The following is an 18,123-nucleotide window of genomic DNA, read 5'->3' as shown; positions in this document are numbered from 1 at the left end:
TCACTCTGCAGCCTCATAGTATACTCCTCGCAGCTCACACTGCCACCCAACTTAGTGTCATCCGCAAATTTGGAAATACTACATTTAATCCCCTCATCTAAATCATTAATGTACAATGTAAACAGCTGGGGCTCCAGCACAGGACCTTGTGGTACCCCACTAGTCACTGCCTGCCATTCTGAAAAGTACCCATTTACTCCTACTCTTTGCTTCCTGGCTGCCAACCAGTTCTCAATCCACGTCAGCTCACTACCCACAATCCCATGTGCTTTAACATTGCACATTAATCTCTTGTGTGGGACCTTGTCGAAAGCCTTCTGAAAGACCAAATACACCACATCAACTGGTTCTCCCTTGTATACTCTATTGGAAACGTCCTCAAAAAATTCCAGAAGATTTGTCAAGTATGATTTCCCTTTCGCAAATCCATGCTGACTTGGGCCTATCTTGTCACCTCTTACCAAATGCGCTGCTATGACATCATTCATAATTGATTCCATCATTTTATCCAGGCTGACCAGTCCATAATTCGCTGTTTTCTCTCTCCCTCCTTTTTTAAAAAGTGGGGTTACATTGGCTAACCTCCACTCCAAAGGAACTGATCCAGAGTCTATGGAATGTTGGAAAATGACTGTCAATGCATCCGCTATTTCCAAGGCCACCTCCTTAAGTCCTCTAGGATGCAGACCATCAGGCCGTGGGGATTTATCGGCCTTCAATCCTATCAATTTCCCCAACACAATTTCCCGACTAATAAGGATTTCTCTCAGTTCCTCCTTCTTACTAGACCCTCTGACCCCTTTTCTCTCCGGAAGGTTGTTTTTGTCCTCCTTAGTGAATACCGAACCAAAGTACTTGTTCAATTGGTCTGCCATTTCTTTGTTCCCAGTCATGACTTCCCCTGATTCTGACTGCAGGGGACCTACGTTTGTCTTTCCTAACCTTTTCCTCTTTATATATTTATAAACGCTTTTGGAGTCCATTTTAATGTTCCCTGCAAACTTCCTCTCGTACTCTATTTCCCCTGCCCTAATAAAACCCTTTGTCCTCCTCTACTGAGTACTAAATTTCTCCCAGTCCCCCAGTTCGTTGCTATTTCTGGCCAATTTGTATGCCACTTCCTTGGCTTTAATACTATCCCTGATTTCCCTTGATAGCCACGGTTGAGCCACCTTCCCTTTTTTATTTTTACGCCAGACCAGGATGTACAATTGTTGTAGTTCATCCATGCGGTCTCGAAATGTATGCCATTGCCCATCCACTGTCAACCACTTAAGTATCATTCGCCAATCTATCCTAGTCAATTCACGCCTCATACCTTCAAAGTTACCCTTCTTTAAGTTTTGCACCATGGTCTCTGAATTAACTGTTTCATTCTCCATCCTAATGTAGAATTGTAGAATTCCACCATATTGTGGTCACTCTTCCACAAGGGGCCTTGCACAACGAGATTGCTAATTAATCCTCTCTCATTACACAACACCCAGTCTAAGATGGCTTGCCTCCCCTCGTTGGTTCCTCGACATATTGGTCGAGAAAATCATCCCTTATGCACTCCAGCAAATACTGCTCCACCGTATTGTTTCCAGTTTGGTTAGCCCAATCTATAAGCATATTAAAGTCACCCATGATAACTGTTGCATTTTTTATGCATGTACCCCTAATTTCTTGTATGATGCACTCCCCAACGTTACTACTACTCTCTGGAGGTCTGTACACAACAACCACTAGCGTTTTCTGCCATTTGTATTCTGTATATCCACCCATACCGAGTCCACATCATCCAAGCTAATATCTTTCCTTACAATTGCATTAATTTCCTATTTAACCAGCAACGCCACCCCGCCTCCTTTTCCTTTCTGTCTATCCTTCCTAAATGTTAAATACCCTTGGATGTTGAGTTCCCAGCCTTGGTCACCCTGGAGCCATGTCTCCGTGATGCCAACCACATCGTATCCATTAATGCTATCTGCAGTGTTAAATCGTCCACCTTATTCGGAATACTGCTCGCATTGAGGCACAGAGCCTTCAGGCTTGCCTTTTGAACACACTTTGACCCTTTAGAATTTTGCTGCAAAGTGGTTCTTTTTGTTTTTTGCCTTGGGTTTCTGTGCCCTCCACTTTTATTCATCTCGTTTCTGTCTTTTGCTTCTGTCTCCACTTTGTTTCCCTCTGTCTCCCTGCATTGGTTCCCATCCCCGTGCCATATGCAGTCTGACAGGAGCTGCAGCTTCCTGCACATGTAGTTGTCAGGGACACTGGAAGCGTCGCTGACTTCCGACATCACACAGGAGGAGCATGACATTGGTCTGGGCTCTCCTGCCATGACGTAACCCTTAAATTATTTAATTTGGCAATAATGCCAACGATCTTTTACTGCAAAGAATAGGATAAATGAAAAAGAAAAATAAAACTGCTCCCCACTCAACCAGCCAGTCATTTACCCACTTGGCTGTGACGTCATCCTTCGATTACTTTTTACTTCTTTCTTATTTTTGACCCAATTGCAGCTAGCTGCTCCCGAACTGGCACTGTCCCCGGGCAGCCGTTTGGCCTTTATAGGCCACCGTTGCACCTGTTCCGGCCGCTACTCCTGAAATGCAATTGACCCCGGACTGCCGCTGGGCCTTTATAGGCTGCCACTGCTCCTGCTCCGGCCACTGCTCCCGAAATGCTGCCAGCCCTGGACAGCCTTTGGGCATTTATAGGCCGCCGCTGCTCCTGCTCCGGCTGCTGCTCCCGAACTACCGCAAACGCCGGACTGCTGCTGGGCTTTTATAGGCTGCCGCTGCTTCTGCTACAGCCGCTGCTCCCGAACTGCCAGCGACCAAACCCGGACAGCCGCTGGGCCATTATATGCAGCCACTGCTCCTGATCCGGTCGCTGCTCCCGCTTCGGTCACTGCTCCCAAGAGTAACAGCATTAAAGGAAGACTAGAGACAGAGAACAGTGGGCTAGGATGAGAAACATACAATAAGACATGATTCATTAATGATCTCATAGTAAAGGATCCTCTTGGGAAGAGTGATCTTAGCGTAGTAGAATTGTCAAATTCAATTTGAGTGTGAGAAAGCTAGGTCTCAAATGAATACATCGATCTTAAATAAAGGCAATTGCAAAGATATGAAGGCAGAGTTGGCTAAATGCACTGGGGAAATGAATTAAAGTGTAAGGCGATAGATAACAAGTAGCAAACATTAAAAAGATATTTCATAACTCTCAGCAAAGAAATATTCCAGAGAGAAAGATAGATTCTAAGAGAAGGATGAAGCAACCCTGGTTAACTATGGAAGTAAAATATGGTATCAACTTGAAACCAAAAGGCATATAATTTTGCGAAGAATAGTGGAAGGCCAAAGGTTTGGAAATTTTTCAGAAACCAGCAAAGGACGACTAAAAAAATGACAACGAGAGAGAAGATAGTTTATGAGGGTGAACTAACAAGAATTATAAAAAGTAACAGTAAGAGCTTCTACAGGTATATACAAAGGAAGAGAGTAGATAACTAAACGTTGGCCTCTCAGAGGATGAGATGAGGAAATGAATAATGGGGAAATGGCTGAGACTTTGAACAATATTTTGTATCGGTCCTCTCAGTAGAAGACACTAAAAGCATCCCAATAATTGATAATCAGGGGGCCAATGTGTCTGGAGGGAACTTAAAACTATCACTGTCATTTGATAAAAAGTAAGAGGTGAACTAATAGTACGAAAGATGGAGAAGTCCCCTGGTCCTGATGGCCTGCATCCTTGGGTCCTAAAGTATGTCGTTGCACATATAGTGCATGCATTGGTTGTAATCTACTAACATTTCCCGGATTGTGGAGAGATCGCAGTGGATTTTAAAACTGCAAATGTAAAGCTCCTGCTTAAGAAAGTAGGGAGGCAGAAAGCAGGACATGATAGACCATTTAGCTTAAGACCTATCTTTGGGAAGAAGCTGGAGTCCATTATTAAATAAGAATTGCTGGACATTTAGAAAATCATAATGCAGTCAAACAGAGTCAGCATGGTTTTACCAAAGGCAAATCACGTTTGATAAATTGTCTGTACTGCTTTGAGGATGAAACGAGCAGGGTGGATGAGGCGGAATCAGTCGATGTCATTTATATGAATTTCCAGAAGGCATTCGATAAGTTGCCACACAACAGGCACAATATTAGGCTTCACGGAGTTGGGGTAGTACATTAACATGGATAGAGGGCTGGCTAACTAACAGAAAACAGAGAGTCAGGATAATTGGTTCATTGTCAGGTTGACAAACTGTAAGTAATGAGGTGCCACAGGGGTCAGTGCTGGGGCATGAACTGTTTACAATCTGCATAAATAACTTGGATGAAACGACCGACTGTAATGGGCCGAGTTATGGAATGGAAGACCAGCAGGAAGAGCATTGAAAGGAAGGTAGTGCAGGGGTCCCCTGCGGTCATCCCCCTACAAAACAGATACACTGCTTTGAGTACTGTTGAGGGGGATGACTCACCAGGGGAGGGCAGCAGAAGCCAAGTTCATGGCACCGTGGCTGGCTCTGTTGCACAGTAGGGCAGGGAAAAGAGTGGGAGAGTGATAGTGATAGGAGATTCAATTGTAAGCGGAATAGATAGGCGTTTCTACGGCCGCAACCGAGACTCCAGGATGGTATGTTGCCTCCCTGGTGCAAGGATCAAGGATGTCTCGGAGCGGGTGCAGGACATTCTGAAAAGGGAGGGTGAACAGCCAGTTGTCGTGGTGCACATTGGTACCAACGACATAGGTAATAAAAGGGATGAGGTCCTACGAGACGAATTTAAGGAGCTTGGAGCTAAATTAAAAAGTAGGACCTCTAAAGTAGTAATCTCGGGATTGCTACCAGTGCCATGTGCTGGTCAGAGTACGAATCGCAGGATAGCTCAGATGAATACGTGGCTTGAGCAGTGGTGGAGCAGGGAGGGATTCAAATTCCTGGGGCATTGGAACCGGTTCTGGGGGAGGTGGGATCAGTACAAACCAGACGGTCTGCAGCTGACAGGACCAGAACCAATTTCCTCGGGGGAGTGTTTGCTAGTGCTGTTGGGGAGGAGTTAAATTAATATGGCAGGGGCAGGTAGACAGAGGGAAACAAAATGGAGACAGAAGCAAAGGACAGAAAGGAGATGAGTAAAAGTGGAGGGCAGAGAAACCCAATGCAAAAAACAAAAAGGGCCAATGTACAGCAAAATTCTAAAGGGTCAAAGTGTAATAAAAAAGCAAGCCTGAAAGCTCAGTGTCTCAATGCGAGGAGTATTCGGAACCCAGGAGAGGGCTCTGAGCTATTTAGAGTGGGTGAGATTGCAGATGAAAAGAACCCCAACAAAGAATACAAAAGGCAGGAGGCAACAGAGCAGAGTAGCACTGGGGTGAGTGTAAACCACAAGGTGAAAGGAAGGGACAATATGAATGAAGATAAAGGGGCTGCAGGAGGGGTCAAAACTAAAAATCATAGTTTAAATGCTAGTATTAAAACACCCGACCTAATCGCACGCGGCATTCGAAATAAAGTAAATGAGTTGACGGCACAAATCATTACAAATGGGTATGATTTGGTGGCCATATAGAAACGTGGTTGCAGGGTGCCAAGACTGGGAATTAAACATACAGGGGTATCTGACAATTCGGAAGGATAGACAAGAAGGGAATGGAGGTGGGGTAGCTCTGTTAATAAAGGATGATATCAGGGCAGTTGTGAGAGATGATATTGGCTCTAATGAACAAAATGTTTAATCATTGTGGGTGGAGATTAGAGATAGTAAGGGGAAAAAGTCACTGGTGGGCGTAGTTCATAGGCCCCCAAATAATAACTTCACGGAGGGGCGGACAATAATCAAGGGAATAATAGAGGCATGTGAAAAAGGAATGGCAGTAAACATGGGGGATTTTAACCGACATATCGATTGATCAACTCAAATCGCACGGGGTGGCCTGGAGGAGGAATTCATAGAATGCATACGGGATTGTTTCTTAGAACAGTATGTAACAGAACCTACAAGGGAGCAAGCTATCTTAGATCTGGTCCTGTGTAATGAGACAGGAATAATAAACGATCTCCTCGTAAAAGATCCTCTCGGAATGAGTGATCACAGTATGGTTGAATTTGAAATACAGATTGAGGGTGAGGAAGTAGTGTCTCTAACGAGCATACTATGCTTAAACAAAGGGGACAACAGTGGGATGAGGGCAGAGTTAGGTGAAGTAGTCTGGGAACATCGACTAAACGGTGGCACAATTGAGGAACAGTGGAGGACTTTTAAGGAGCTCTTACATAGTGCTCAACAAAAATATATTCCAGTGAAAAAGAAGGGTGGTAAGAGAAGGAATAACCAGCCATGGATAACCAAGGAAATAAAGGAGAGTATCAAATTAAAAACCAATGCGTTTATGGTGGCCAAGGTTAGTGGGAAACTAGAAGATTGGGAAAATTTTAAACGACAGCAAAGTATGACTAAGAAAGTAATAAAAAAAAGGAAAGATAGATTACGAAAGTAAACTTGCGCAAAACTTAAAAACAGATAGTAAAAGCTTTGACCGATATATAAAAAGGAAAAGAATGACTAAATTAAATATTGGTCCTTTAGAAGATGAGAAGGGGGATTTAGTAATGGGAAATGTGGAAATGACTGAGACCTTAAACACTTATTTTGCTTCGGTCTTCACAGTGGAAGTCACAAAAACCATGCCAAAATTGCTGGTCACGGGAATGTGGGAAGGGAGGACCTTGAGACAATCACTATCACTAGGGAGGTAGTGCTGGACAGGTTAATGGGATTCAAGGTAGACAATTTCCCTGGTCCTGATTAAATGCATCCCAGGGTATTAAAAGAGATGACGGAAGTTATAGCAGATGCATTGATTATAATCTACCAAAATTCTCTGGACTCTGGGGAGGTACCAGTGGATTGGAAAGCAGCTAATGCAACGCCTCTGTTTAAAAAAGGGGGCAGACAAAAGACAGGTAACTATAGGCCGGTTAGTTTAACATCTGTAGTGGCGAAAATGCTTGAAGCTATAATTAACGAAGAAATAGCGGGACATCTAGGTAGGAGTAGTGCAATCAAGCAGACGCAACATCGATTGATGAAGGGGAAATCATGTTTCACTAATTTACTGGAATTCTTTGAGGATATAACGAGCATGGTGGATAGAGGTGTACCGATGGATGTGGTGTACTTAGATTTCCAAAAGCATTTGATAAGGTGCCACACAAAAGGTTGCTGCAGAAGATAAAGGTACGCGGAGTCAGCGGAAATGTATTAGCATGGAGAGAATTGGCTGGCTAACAGAAAGCAGAGAGTTGGGATAAATGGGTCCTTTTCAGGTTGGAAATCGGTGGTTAGTGGTGTGCCACAGGGATCGGTGCTGGGACCGCAACTGTTTACAATATACATAGATGACCTGCAGGAGGGGACAGAGTGTAGTGTAACAAAAGTTGCAGATGACACTAAGATTACTGTGGAAGCCGGTTGTGTAGCGGACACAGAGAGGCTGCAAAGAGATTTAGATAGGTTAAGCGAATGGGCTAAGGTTTGGCAAATGGAATACAATGTCGGTAAATGTGAGTTCATCCACCTTGAAAAAAAAACAGTAAAAGGGAATATTATTTGAATGGGGAGAAATTACAACATGCTGCGGTGCAGGGGGACCTGGGGGTCCTTGTGCATGAATCCCAAAAAATTAGTTTGCAGGTACAGCAGGCAAATGGAATGTTGGCCTTCATTGCAACAGGGATGGAGTACAAAAGCAGGGAGGTCCTGCTGCAACTGTACAGGGTATTGGTGAGGCCGCACCTGGAGTACTGCATGCAGTTTTGGTCACCTTACTTAAGGAATGATATCCTAGCTTTGGAGGGAGTACAGAGACGATTCACTAGGCTGATTCTGGAGATGAGCGGGTTACCTTATGATGATAGATTGAGTACACTGGGTCTTTACTCGTTGGATTTCAGAAGGATGAGGGGTGATCTTATCGAAACATTTAAAATAATGAAAGGGATAGACAAGATCGAGGCAGAGAGTTTGTTTCCACTAGTCGGGGAGACTCGAACTAGGGGGCACAGCCTCAAAATACGGGGGAGCCAATTTAAAACCGAGTTGAGAAGGAATTTCTTCTCCCAAAGGGTTGTGAATCTGTGGAATTCTCCGCCCAGGGAAGCAGTTGAGGCTAGCTCATTGAATGTATTCAAATAACAGATTTTTAACCAATAAGGGAATTAAGGGGTATGGGGAGCGGGCGGGTAAGTGGAGCTGAGTCCACGGCCAGATCAGCCATGATCTTTTTGAATGGTGGAGCAGGCTCGAGGGACAAGATGGCTCACTCCTGTTCCTAATTCTTATGTTCTTATGTAATACAGATTTATCTGCTGATTATACAAGAATAATTGGGAAAGTAATTGTGAGGAAGACGTAAATAATCTGCAACGGCTCTTGATAGGCTTAGTGGGTGTGCAAAAAATTGGCAGATGGAGTATAATGTTGCAAAATGTGACACTATAATCTTTGGTGGGAAAAGTAAAAAAGCAAATTATTATTTAAATTGGGAGAGATTGCAAAATGCTACGGTACAGACGGAATTGGGGCTGCTTGTCAATGGAACACAAAAATTAAGTGTGTAGGTCCAGAAGGTAATTAGGAAATTAATGGAATGTTGGTCTTTATTGCAGGTGGGATGGAGTATAGAATTTAGCATGCCCTACTACAACTGTGCAGGGCGTTCTTGAGACCACACCTGGAGTACTGCGCACAGTACTGGTCTCCTTACTGAAGCAGGGCTATACTTGTATTGGAGGAGGTTCAGGGAACTTTCACGAGGTTGATTGCTGTGAGGAAACAATTATCACACGAAGAAAGCTTGAGCAAGTTGAGCTCATACTCATTGGAGTTTAGTAGAATGAGAGGTGATCTAATTGAAACAGACGATTCTGAGGGAGCTTGATAGGTTGGGTGCAGAGAGCATGTTTCCTGTCGTGGTGGAATCTAGGAGTAGGGAGCACAGTCTCAGAATAAGCGGTCATCCATTTAAAACGAGGACGAATGAGGACGAATTTCTTCTCTCAATTTGTCGTAAATCTTTGGAATTCTCTATCCGTGAGAGCTGTGGATTTTGGGTCATTGAATAACTTTCAGGTGGAGATAGATTTTTTTTTAATGATAAGCGAATCAATGGTTATGGGCAGAGGGCAGGGAATTGTAGCTGAGGTCAAGGTCAGACCAGCCGTGACCTTGTTGATTAGTGGAGCAGTCTCGAGGGGCCAGATGGCCTACACATACTCCTATTTCTTCTGTTCTTACGTTCCTCTGTAGAGGAGGACAGTATGTGATCGGTTGGTGGGCAGGAGTGATTCAATGACATAGCGGATGATGGTGCAAAGCAAAAAGAGCATAAACACATAGAAACATAGAAACATAGAAAATAGGTGCAGGAATAGGCCATTTGGCCCTTAGAGCCTGCACCACCATTCAAGAAGATCATGGCTGTTCATTCATCTCAGTACCCAATTTCTGTTTTCTCTCCATACCCCTTGATCCCTTTAGACATAAGGATCATATCTAACACCCTCTTGAATATAAAGGAATTGAATGAAAGGAACAGACTTTGGGCCCAGTGCAGCAGCAAATGCTTACAGAAGAATAACTGAGGGGTGTTGGGGGGCATGGCAAATGATAAAGATAAATTCGAGTAGACTCCAGGCGTGTGGTTCTCCCGCGGGCAGTGTATCTGGAATCCCCACCCCAAGCCCCTGCACAAATCTCCTCCACCCCCATGTGTGTGGACCAGTGCTCTGGTCAGGCACTGTGACTTCCCACCCCAAGCACCAGCCCAAACGTCCTCCTTCCCCAGGTGTGTGTCCCAGCCCACTGGTCGTGTACCGGAATTCACATCCCAAGCCCCAGCGCAAACCTCCGCCACCTGGTGGGCGTCCCAGGCCACCAGTCGTGTATTGGGAATTCCCATCCCAAGCCTCAGCCCAAACCTCCTCCAGCCCCAGGTGTGTGTCCCAGCCCACCGGTCCTGTACCTGAATACCCATCCCATGCCTCACCGGGGAACCCTATGCCCAAACCCATAATCCTCCAGCCCAAAGACTCGAGTGCAGCAATCCTCTAGCGCCAGCATGTCCTCTGAGAAAGTCATCCGAGGTTATGATCAGAATTCTTTTAAATATTGATGAGTCCGACAGGCAACAAAATGCCTGTTGTAAAAAGACGGTGCTGTTAAACATTGAGTGAAACACAGACACAGTTTTTGTGGCCGAGAACACATACACCAAAGTCGGAGTTGCATGTAGAATTAACGTCGCAAATTATTACAGCGTCAAGCTGGCTCATTGACCAGAGGCATTCAGCAAAGCAATCAATGAATTGGCATTGAGATCTCCCCAATGTACAGGAGACTGCATCCTGAGCAGCGCATGGAGGATACCAAATTGGAAGAGGTATAAGTAAATCGCTGATTCAAGTCGATGGAATGTATGGGGCCTTTGCTGTTGTGATGGAAAATGGTAAGAGGGCCGCTGTTCATCTTCATCGCTTGCACAAGAACATTAGAACATACGAATCCAATAATCAGGAACAGGAGTAGGTCATTCGGCCCCTCGAACCTGCTCCGCCTTTAACTGAGATCATGGCTGATCTTCTAACTCAACTGCACCGTCCTGCGCTAACCCATATTCCTTGATTCACATAATATCTAAAAATCTATCGATGTTTGCCTTTAATATACTCAAAGACTGAGCCTTAACAGCCCTCTTGGGTAGAGAATTACAAAGAATCACAACACTCTGACTGAAGTACTTCTTTCTCATCTCAGTCCTAAATGGCATTATTCTGAGTCTGGGGCCCATGTTTCTAGACAAGAGCGAGACGAAACATCTTCACTGTATTTAACATCTCAAGCAATGTAAGACTTTTTTATGTTGCAATGCGATCAGCTCTGATTATTCTAAACTCTCTTGAATTTAGACCTCTAAGAATAAGACAATCCGCTCACCGCAGGAATTTTTCTTCGTTGCACTCCATGAATGGCAAGTATAACCTTTCTTCGGTAAGGAGACCAAAACTCTACAGAATACTCCAGGTGCAGTTTCACCAGGGCTCCATATAAATGCAGAAACACGGATTTTCTCTTATACTCAAATCCTCTTGCAATAAAGTCCAACATATCATTTACGTTCTTATTTGACTGCAGTACCTGCATGGTAACTTTCAGTGATTCATATACAAGGACACCCAAGTCCCTCTGAACATCAACATTTTACAATTTCTGATGGTTTAAAAATTAATTTGCTGTTCTGTTTTCCTTCCAAAGTGGATAACGTCACTTGTCTCCACATTATATGCCACTTTCCATGTTCTTGCCCACTCACATAGCTTTTCTATATCCCCTTGAAGTCGATATGCAGCCTCCTCACTACATACATTCCCACCTAGCTTTCTATCATCAGCGAACTTCGGTATATCACATTTGGTTCCCTCATCCAAATCTTTGATATAGATTGTAAACAGCTGAGGCCCATGCTCTGATCCTTGCTGCACCTCACTATTTACAGTCTGACAACCCAAAAATGACACGTTTATTCCTTCTCTCTATATTCTGATCATTTACCAATGCTCCATCCATGCTAGTATAATTACCCCCATTCCCATGAACCCTAATTTTCTTCAATATCCTCATGCGTGGCAACTTTTCGAATGTCTAATGAAAATCCAAATAGACCACATCCACTGGTTTCTCCTTATCAGTTCTGCGAGTTAAAACCTCAAAAATATCCAACAGATTTGTCAAACATTATTTCACTTTCATAACTCCATGTTGACTCCGCCCAATTCTAATATTATATTCTGAGTGCCCTGTTATTAAGTACTTAATAATAGACGGTACCATTTTCCCTACTGCTGATATCAGTTTAATTGTTCTGCAATTCCCCGTTTTCTCTCTCCCTCCTTTCTTAAATTATGCTTTAATGTTAGTTACCTTCCAATCCGCGGGAACCATTCTAGAATATATGGAAATTTGCAAGATGACAACCAATGCATCTGTTACCTTTGTAGCCACTTCTTTCAAAACCCTAGGATGTTGGCCCTCAATTCCAAGGGATTTATCGGCTTACATCCCCATTAACTTCTCCAGTAGCATGTTTTTACTAATATTAATTTATTTCAGTTATGTATTCTTGCTCGGCCCTTGGCATTCAAATATTTCCGGGGGTTTTTTCGTGTCTCCTTCCGTGAAAACAGACACAACATATGTGTTTAATTTATCTGCCATTTCTTTAATCCCCGTTATAATTTCTCTTGTCTCAACCTGTAGGGGACCCACATTTGATTTTGCTCATTTTTTCCTTTTTACATAAAAATAGAAGCTTTTACAATCTGTTTTTGTGATTCTTACAAGTTTACTCTCACATTCTACTTTCCTTTCTTCATCAATTTCGTTGCATCCTTAGCTGAATTCTAAACATTCTAAAATCTTCCGAATCCTCAGGCTGAGTGCACTTTTTGGAACAATTATAAGCTTCTTCCTTTGATCTAATAGTATCTTTAATTTCTATTGTTAGCCACGGTTGGACCACTTTTCCTGTGGGGTTTTTTTCTGCCCTAAAGGATCGTTAGTTTGTTGTAAATGATGTTAATTCTTTAAATGCTGGTTTAATTCCATTGCTTGTCTACCGTCATATCTTTTAGTATAGTTTCCCAATCTCCCTTAGCCACTTTTTAGTTTCCATTTTTTTATAATTAACACAAAAGACCGGATTTAAATAAATCGCTTTCATACTTAATGTCAATCTATCATATATTGGTCACTCCTCTCTGAGGACCCTTTTTTCGTCCTCCACACTATTAGCGAAAATTTGGTTTGCCCAATCAATATGTAGATTAAAGCCATCCGTCGTTTCATTCACCTGTAATTTCCTATGTGTACTGTGCATCCAAAGGTGCTGGGAAAGTGGATGGGCTGTGGGAGCTGATGGAAGAGTGGACCAGAGTGGGACGGAAGGAGAGCGGAAGATATATTTGTTGGTGGCCTTGGCAGTGTAAGTGGCAAAAATGGCAAAGGATAATGTCTTGAACGTGGAGGTCGGTGGAGTGGAAGGTGAGGACACATGGAACAGTAATTGGGTTTTGTCAGTGAGGGGAAGGGGTGATAGCAGTAACGCAGGATTCGCATGGTAGATGGCTCTGTCCACTACAGTGGAGGTGATTCCTCGTCTGAGGAGAAGTAAAGACATTTCGGATGCATTGGTTTGGATGGTGGCATCGGCAAAATAAATGCAACCGAGGTGCAGTAACATGAGAATAAAATAGTGTCATTCCAGGAATTCGGGTGGGAGGAAGTACATGCAAGAGTCCTGCAGGAGTTGGTCGGGTTACAGTAGGTATTGGTGGATGGTCTATCCCCTGAAATGGAGATGGAGACGTCGAGGAAAGGAAGGGAAGACCATTGTGGTTTACCATTTAAAAGTTATTCCTGTATATAAAATGGAAGACAGAACAAGTCCAAAGAACTGCAGACCAGTTAGCATAACGCCAATGGTCGGAAAGATAATGGAATTCTTATTCAAAAATGTAAAAAAAGAAAGATCTGAAAGCACAAAATACACGAAGTCTGTATGTAATCCAAAAAGGAATGGCATGCTTGACCAGCTTTTTTGAAATCTTTGAATATGTGTCAGAACGAGCATATGTGGGCAATGCAGTAGATAAAATATACTTTGATTTTCTGAAGCCCTTCGATAAGATAGCACATAGCAGACTCAAGAATAATCACAAAGAAAGTGGAGTTCGGGGACTAGCAGCAGAATGGTTAGCAAGCTTGATACACAAATAAAAATAGGGAGTAAGGCAGAAAGGTATTTACTCAGATTAGTGAAGGTGAGAAGTAGTGTTCCACATGGATAGACGTTGAGACCTCTGTTGTTCAACATTTACATAAACGATATGGACACAAGAAGAAGAATCATAAATTCAAAATATGCAGATGAATCCAAATTGGTAGTACTGGTTATAGAGAGGAAGATTGCAGTCTGAGGCGGTGCATTTCGGTAGGAAGATTGTTGTTCCTAATTACTGCTTGATAAAGGAGAGTCTGAAATGGGTGGAGGGCCAAAGAGTTTCATGGGTACAGATTCAAAAATAATTTCCATAAGAAAAGCATGTTAACATGGGCATCGAAATGCAAATGGACCACTGGTGTTTTCCACCGAAATTTAATCGAAATCAAAGAGGTTATCTTAAAATTATATAGGACCGTGTTTAAATCATAATTAACGTAATGTGTACAGCTCTGGTCTACATATTACAAAACCGATATCGAAGCACTGGAAAAGGTGCATATCGTTTACAATAATGATGCCAGAACTGCAATAACTGTAACCATCAGGAAAGTTTAAAATGGCTGGGGCAATTTTATTTTATAACAAAAGCCGAGGGCTGGCCTAATAGAGGCATTTAAATTATGAATGGTTAACTTAAGTTTTGCACATGTGACGTAAGTCCAAAACTAGAGACCATCGATATAAGCTACACAATAATAAATATAAGAAGGAATTCAGGAGAAATGCATTTACTGAGATACTGGTGAGAATGTGGAACTCGCTGCAACTTGGAGTATGAAGTGATTCGCAGAGTATCATTTAAAGGTTAGTTAGATGCGTACACGATGTAGAAACTAGTCGAAGGTTATGCTAATAGGGTTAGATAAAGAGGGGTGGGAAAAGTCTACTGTCGAGCATAAATACGGACATCAACGAGTTGGGTCGAATCGCATGCTTTATACTGTCAGTTCTATGGAGTTCTCCCTATTTGAGTAGAAATTAATCACAGTCTTCAGTTCTTTCACAACATTGCAGATATTGAAATGATTTGTTTATTGAAGCATTGCACTATTTATTTATTTGTTATCAATTTAATGATGTTATTGTTGAATGCCCCAGGTCTGATCTCTATATTATGAAAACACGATATGCATTTTCTTCAGTAAGAAGTGTCTGTCCTTGCAATGAGACACATTACTAAGCGAAGGGCAGTGTTATCGTGCACAATCCCAGGGTTAGAATCCCCATGGACAAGCCCACGGTCAAAATATACATGTACACTGCCCGAGCTAGATCACTAAATTCACTCCTAGGGTGAGAATCCCCATGTATGGTCCCAGGTTTAGAAACCCACGTATACGCTGAGGGTTAAAATTCCATATACAGTCCCAGAGATAGAATTCTCATTTACTGTCCCAGGGTCAGAATTCACATGTTCATACCGAGAGTTATAATTCCCAAGTACTGTATCAGGGTTAGAATCTCCATGTACATTCCCATGATTATAGTCTCCATGTACAGTCCCGGTTTTGGAATTCCCATGTACAGTCCCGCGGTTAGAATTCCCATACACAGACTCAGGTTTAGAATCAATATATACGCACCCAGCGTTAGAATCCCCATGTTCAGGCCCAGGGTTAGAATCCCCGTATACATTTCTAGGGTTAGAATGCCTATGTACAGTCCATTGGATACAATATCATTTACAGTCTCAAGATTAGAATCCTCTTCTACAGTGCCAGGGATTGAATCCCCATGTACAGTTACAGGGTTGGAATGCCCATGTACATTCGTAGGGATTGAATCACCAGGTACAGTCCTAGGGTTAGAATGCCCATGTACATGCCCAGAGTTAGATTCCTAATTTACAGCATTCAATTTGAATCCACTTGTACAGTTCCAGGTTTGGAGTCCCAGTATACAGTCCCAGGTTTATAATGCACCACTACAGTCACAGGGTTAGACTGCACATGTACACTCCCAATATTAGTATCCTTAAGTAAATTTCCAGTTTCGGAATCGTTATGTAAAATCCCAGGGTGAGAATCGCCATGTACAATCACAGGGTTTCAATCCACATGTAAAGTCCCAGGGTTAGAATACAAATGTACATTCTCAGTTTTAGCATGCCCATATACAGCTGCAGGTTTGGAATCACCCTGTACAGTCACAGTAATAGTATATCCATCAACGGTCCCAGGGTTATAATCCTTATTTACAGTCCCATGAGAAGAATCCTCACTTACAGTAGACGAGTTAGAATGGTCATGTACACTCCGAGGTTTGGAATCCCCATGCACAGTGCCATGCGGCGGGGTGCATGGGCTGCTTAACGTTACAAGGCTTTGATGAGAGTCAATCTCTGCTCTTAATGGGGAAATAATAATTCTGCGCATGGATGGGGTACATTTGATTGTTGATAAACCCGTCATGATTACAACTCCTGGGAAGTATTGTTTGGGAAAATTATTGATTACAGCCAGGGGTGTGTTTCGATCGGGACAAGAGGTAGCGAATTGGTCGAAATATCAGATGCCCACTCCGTATTTGTGATTAAGAGGACTTTTCTGTACAAGATGCCAGATCACCCAGATGAGCGAATCAAAACATTAATTCAAACGCGCTCGCCCGCATTCGCCTCTAGCAAGCATGATTGTGGTGGGATGGAGGGTGAGGAGATGATTAATGGCCCACCTCACTCCATTGAGAAACAGAACATGGAGTCGGGATAAATGGCTCATTCTCTGTTTGGCAACAAATAACTAGTGGTGTGCCGCAGGGATCAGTGCTGGGACCCGAACAATTTACAATCTATATTAACGACTTGAAGAAGGGACTGAGTGTAACGTAGCCAAGTTTAATAATGATACAAACATTGGGGAATGAGCACTGTTTGAGGAGGATACAAAACATCTGCAAAAGGACATAGACTGGCTAGGTGCGAAGGCAACAATTTGGCAGATGGAGGATAATGCTGGAAAGCGTGAGTTCATGCAATTTGACAGCAAAAGATCAAAGATCAAGCCATTATTTAAATGGAGAAAGATTGCAAAGTGCTGCAGTCCAGCCGGACCTGGGGTACATATGCATGGATGCTGCATGCAGATACAGCAAATGATCAGGAAGGCCAAAGTTATCTTAGCCTTTATAGCAAAAGGGATGGAGTATAAAAGCAGGGTAGTCTTGCTACAGCTATACAAGATATTGGTGAGGCCACACATGGAATACTGCGTGCAGGTTTGGTTTCCATATTTGCTTTGGAGGCAGTTCAGATAAAGTTCACTAGGTTGATGCTGGGAATGAGGCGGTTGACATATGATGAAAGGTTGAACAGGTTGTTCCTCTACTCATTGGAAATCAGAAGAATGAGAGATGATCTTATCGAAATGTATAAGGTTATGAGGGGGTTTAACAAGTTGGATGCAGACAGGATGTTTCCACTGACGCGGAGATCAGAACTAGAGGGCATAATCTTCGAATAAGAGAGATAAGGAGAAATTTCTTCTCTCAGAACGTTGTAAATTGTGGAATTTGCTGCCTCAGAGAGCTGTGGAAGCTGGGATATTCAATGAATTTAAGACAGAACTAGACAGTTTCTTAAAGGATAAGGCGATAATGGGTTATGGGGAGCAGCGGGGAAGTGGAGCTGAGTCCATGATCAGATCAGCCATGATCTTATTGAATGGTGGAGCAGGCTCGAGGGGCCCAGTGGCCTACTCCTGCTCCAATTTCTTATATTCTTATGTACCCAATTCTCAAAAAATGCCATCCCTATATTCGAGATGTAAACGAATCCATTTTAAAACAGGGCATTCTGGGAACTGGCTCCTTCACGACCAATTCACCAGCTTGGCCAGTTCGGAAGCTGGATGTTAGCTGGAGTGTCACTATTGTTCACTAAAGTCTGAACAAAGTTTCGCCCAAGGGCGACTTTTTAGATAGGGATGCTCCAACTTTAGTATCAGAACTCCCAAAAGGCTCCAAATACTTTTCCACCCAAGAGATTGCAATCGGCATTTGGAGTATTCCAGTTTGAACAGATGATCAATATAAATTTGCTTTTATTTATGAGGATCAGAGGAACACGGGGACGTACCTGACCCAATGCTTGCAAGATACCCCGACCATCGTGCATACCAGAATGGTACAGATCCTTGATGTTTCTTCTAAGCCCCATTCCCTGCTTCAGTACATTGATAATTTGTTACTAACCAACAGTACGGTCGAGTACCATCTTGACTACTAATTGTCTGTTAACACTATTAAGCAATGCATGCTTGAAAATTAATAATTGAAAAGCTA

The sequence above is a fragment of the Pristiophorus japonicus genome, chromosome 23, assembly GCF_044704955.1.
Source record: "Pristiophorus japonicus isolate sPriJap1 chromosome 23, sPriJap1.hap1, whole genome shotgun sequence".
Taxonomy (NCBI): Eukaryota; Metazoa; Chordata; class Chondrichthyes; family Pristiophoridae; genus Pristiophorus; species Pristiophorus japonicus.
Note: the sequence above shows the minus strand (reverse complement) of the source record.